Source organism: Octopus bimaculoides, chromosome 19 (genome assembly GCF_001194135.2).
Source record: "Octopus bimaculoides isolate UCB-OBI-ISO-001 chromosome 19, ASM119413v2, whole genome shotgun sequence".
Taxonomy (NCBI): domain Eukaryota; kingdom Metazoa; phylum Mollusca; class Cephalopoda; order Octopoda; family Octopodidae; genus Octopus; species Octopus bimaculoides.
In genome coordinates, this window is record NC_068999.1 from 8,051,181 (window position 1) to 8,055,572 (window position 4,392).

Below are 4,392 nucleotides of genomic sequence, written 5' to 3' on the forward strand. Positions count from 1 at the left end.
CCAAACGATTCTTTTTTACTCTAGGCACAAGGCCCAAAATTTTTGGGGCCGGTGCTAGTCGATTAGATCGACCCCAGTACGCAACTGGTACTTAAGGATGAAAGGCAAAGTTGACCTCGGCGGAATTTGTACTCAAAACGTAAAAACAAACGAAATACCGCTAAGCATTTCGCCAGGCGTGCTAACGTTTCTTATTTCTTTATTGACTACAAGGGGCTAAACATAGAGGGGACAAACAAGGACAGACAAAGGGATTAAGTCGATTACATCGACCCCAGTGCGTAACTGGTACTTAATTTATCGACCCCGAATGGATGAAAGGCAAAGTTGACCTCGGCGCGCTAACGTTTCTGCCAGCTCGCCGCCTATCATCATACGAAATATTAAAAAAAATAAATAATGATAATAAAAGAAAAACGAAAAATACAAGGGCACGTCCGGGATTCGAACCCGGGACCTCTCGCACCCAAAGCGAGAATCATACCCCTAGACCAACGTGCCGACTTCTATTAAGCGATTACTGAATCGACAGAAAAATATAATTCGCTGAAGTTAAATGTGATTTTATTTGAGAGAATCTATAGCAAAAATTAACATCGTATTCTTGTGACCTCTTTATAAATTCAATTTTCTCTTCTAGTTCTAGGTATGATATCAGACGTAATGTTGTAGGGAAAAAAAATCTGAAAACTAAAACAGGATGTCGCAAATGAATCAATGCTCCTCATACAAAATATGTTATTAGAAGAGATATAAAAAAAAAGCGAATAAGGGCTCGCCCGGGATTCGAACCCGGGACCTCTCGCACCCGAAGCGAGAATCATACCTCTAGACCAACGAGCCAATTTCGTTACAGAGTCTAATAAATCAACTGAAAAGCATGTGTAATGCAGAAGTTCGCTACGCAATCCCGTGACTTTGGCTTTAGATCTGGTCTTGCTACACGTCATTTTGGTCAAGTGTCTTGTAGTGTAGCCACGGACTGACCAATGGCTTGTAAGAGAAATTCAGCTATACTATGCTCCAGACGGGCTGTTATGTAGCTTGTGTAGCTGTTATGTAGCTCCAATAATAATAGGTATGAAGCTGAAAGTTTGTCTTGGGCACTGGATTTCCAATTTCTTTATCAATGGTCCATAGATGTCCTCTTTCTCTTTTATTTTTCTAACCATATTCGTGTCCATGGAGCAGCTGGATTACACAACAGACCATATCTATTCTTTGTGGTCCCATACAACGATATCTGACCGGTTGCGTTTAATGGGGTGGCTGTTTTAATTTTCAAGTTCCAGCACGTGGTCTAATATGAATCCATGTTCCTCATACTACATATATCTAAAAAAAAAAAAATTAATGAGCTCGTCCGGGACTCGAGCCCGGGACCTCTCGCACCCTAAGCGAGAATCATACCCCTAGACCAACGAGCCAACTGCATTCGATTGCAAAGAAATCACCTGAAAAATATGTATCAGTGAAGTTAATTATTGTTGATGTGTCATCAACCAGTTGCATGCATGCGTGTATGTATATATGTATGTATGTATGTATATATATGTATGTATGTATGTATGTATGTATGTATGTATATATGTATGTATGTTTGTATGTATGTATGTATGTATGCATGTATGTATGTATGTATGTAGCAGCGATAATCGTCTTAATAGATTTAATTATATTTTTCTCCTAATCATAAGACAAAGTCTGAGGTAATATTTTAAAGAGATAGACGGAAAAGGCAAAAGCATTCTTCTCGAAGAAATATGTTAAAAGCGAAAGACCAATGGCTGTGCTCCAGCATGGCCACACATAACAGGCTGGTGCACACAAAGGAATAAAAAGTTTGTCTAGGAGGAGGGGCCATGATCTTTTGCACCCATTGAAAGGGACCGCTTGCACCCGAAGTAAGACTTCTCACATGTGGTGGGATGTAGGGGTGAACTTTTACTTGCTAGAATCTTTAGCAAAGTTTAACGTTATATACTTGTGGCCTCTTTACAAATTTAGTTCCCTATTGTAATTACTTGGATAATACTTGTAGGCTGTTGGGAAAAAAATCTAAGGTCACAACACTATGTTGTTTAATATGGATCCATGCTCTTTGTACAAAATACATTACTAGAAAAAAAAATAATGGGCTCGCCCGGGATTCGAACCCGGGACCTCTCGCACCCTAAGCGAGAATCATACCTCTAGACCAACGAGCCGACTTCGCAGAAGTGGTGAATGAATCGACTGAAAAACATAATTCGCTAAAGTTAACTTCTCTGGTTGAAGGCATTGCTGTGTGATTACGCCATAGAAACCGGGAAACCGGGCCCATGAGCCTGGCTAGGTTTTGAAAGGGGCGACGTTTATCGTTTTTATCGAAGGCAGCAAAATCTAACATAGTTACTTCAGAGGATTATAAGACACTTAAAAGCCATAATATTAAGTCAAAACTATTCAAAGCTATTCGGTCCTTTTCTAAACGTTTAAGCCATAAAACTGTTTTTCAGTACAAGATAAAACAGACATTCATAAACACTTTTTCCCACATTCCACAGCTAATAATAATAAATATAAGTGTCTCGACTGTGAACTGGTGGTAAATCTCGAAACTCTACTTAGAACGAAGGTGTTCTCCGATGTTATTGATTTCCTGAATTGGTACACAGAACCATAAATTCGCAATGTATGACGGTGTAGTCTATCGAATCTCCCCCTCCCCTCCTTCTCCCTTTCTCATTCTCTTTCTCTCGACAGCAGGCATCAACTGTGTTCATTACGTGTGAATGTAAATAATAATAATAATAATAATAATAATAATAATAATAATAATAATAATAATGATAATAATGCCCGGATGCAGTGCCAGGCAGTGGCTCTCATGGCTTCTTATCTTATGTGATTGGAAGTGTTATCATGTACATTGTTTTGTCTTGGTATAAAAGATGGGCTACAACAAATATTCTGCTCAATACCACAGATTTGCTTGTCAGTTGCTTGATCTTAACCAGTTGAGCATGTCCCTTGGTGGCTGACGATATGTGCATCTCTGATCATGAGCAGAAGTAGTAGGGGAGCATCATAACCATATATTGAGAGGAATTCTTTGGGGGGTTGGATAATTTACCTTTGGAAACATGTTTCGTTCATCATCGGTAAACAACCGTTATTCAGAGACCTTTTAAGCGGGACTGGGCCCCCTTCTATGTGGTCTCTGTTCCATAGACCACAGCAAATTCTGGAAAAACTTGGAAACGAAATACAAAAAATTAGTCAAGACAGATCTGTGCTATGAGAAGAAGTTTCAAGATGTGACGCTTGTCGTTGCTACGGCGACATCCAGAGGCAATCTCGTTAATGGATTCCCGAAAGCTTTACAAAGAACAAAACTTAGAATTAAGTGGATTTAGAAAAAAAAACCATGCTGATAATATGATATTACCTGCTTACATCTTCTATACGTACACGAACAGACAGACAGACACGCACACACACTCGCACAGATATACACACACGCATAAACACGCACATACTCACACACTCACACACACTCAACTCACACAGACACATTCAGTCACGCATTTACAAATACTCACACACACGTACACTCACACACATACATAGGCACCTACTTAGCTATTGAAGCAAAATGAAAGTACAATATTTCATTACAAGCCAAGCCAAAAGTTTAAATGAGAAGCTAGAAACGTTGTATACTGTGTGAGACATACGTGTATTGGTAGCTAATGTAGAAAAACGATCACAATTTATATAACAAAATAACTTTTACCATAGACGAAACACTAGGCCAACTAAACAATTATAACAATAAAAGATAGCGTTATTTGTCAGCTTCTTTATCACAGATAAATATTGTAGATTAACAGACGATAGCAAACTTAAAAAATATATATCTTTTCAGCACAGTAAAACGATCCGACAGTAAGACAAATCACAGAGGCAATGTACATACATAATCGGAAGCTTAACAGAAAATAAGAAAGGGGTGACTACATTAACTGTCACACTCCATCCAAAATATAAATATTACCAACAACCATGCAACACATCTGAATATAATCACCACCACCAGCACCATCCTGATTCGAAGCCGAAGTAATGACACTAATACAACACGGCGCTCGAGCATAGTTGCAGTCAAAATGACCAAAACCAGAAAGAGTATAAAAAAAAAACGATCGAGGATAGCAGAGATAATAGAGAAGTCTAACAGGACATTGTGAATAGCGTAACATAACATTACAGTACAAAATCGCAATGCGAGACACGAATGAATGTAGGTAAGTATATATATTTGTTCCAGAATTTGCAGTGGTCTATGGAACAGAGAGCACATAGGAGGGGCCCAGTTATATATATATATATATATATATATATATATAT

General features: G+C 38.5%; 4 non-coding genes across 4 annotated transcripts; all 4 read right to left on the reverse strand.

Annotated features, from left to right (window-relative positions):
- Positions 1-429: 429 nt before the first annotated feature.
- Trnap-ugg (transfer RNA proline (anticodon UGG)) lies at positions 430-501 on the reverse strand. Its single transcript has one exon. It is a non-coding gene; the product is annotated as a tRNA-Pro (tRNA).
- A 270-nt stretch (positions 502-771) lies between these two features.
- Positions 772-843, reverse strand: Trnap-cgg (transfer RNA proline (anticodon CGG)). Its single transcript has one exon. It is a non-coding gene; the product is annotated as a tRNA-Pro (tRNA).
- Positions 844-1,354: 511 nt separating this feature from the next.
- Positions 1,355-1,427, reverse strand: Trnap-agg (transfer RNA proline (anticodon AGG)). Its single transcript has one exon. It is a non-coding gene; the product is annotated as a tRNA-Pro (tRNA).
- A 708-nt stretch (positions 1,428-2,135) lies between these two features.
- Trnap-agg (transfer RNA proline (anticodon AGG)) lies at positions 2,136-2,207 on the reverse strand. Its single transcript has one exon. It is a non-coding gene; the product is annotated as a tRNA-Pro (tRNA).
- Positions 2,208-4,392: the final 2,185 nt, after the last annotated feature.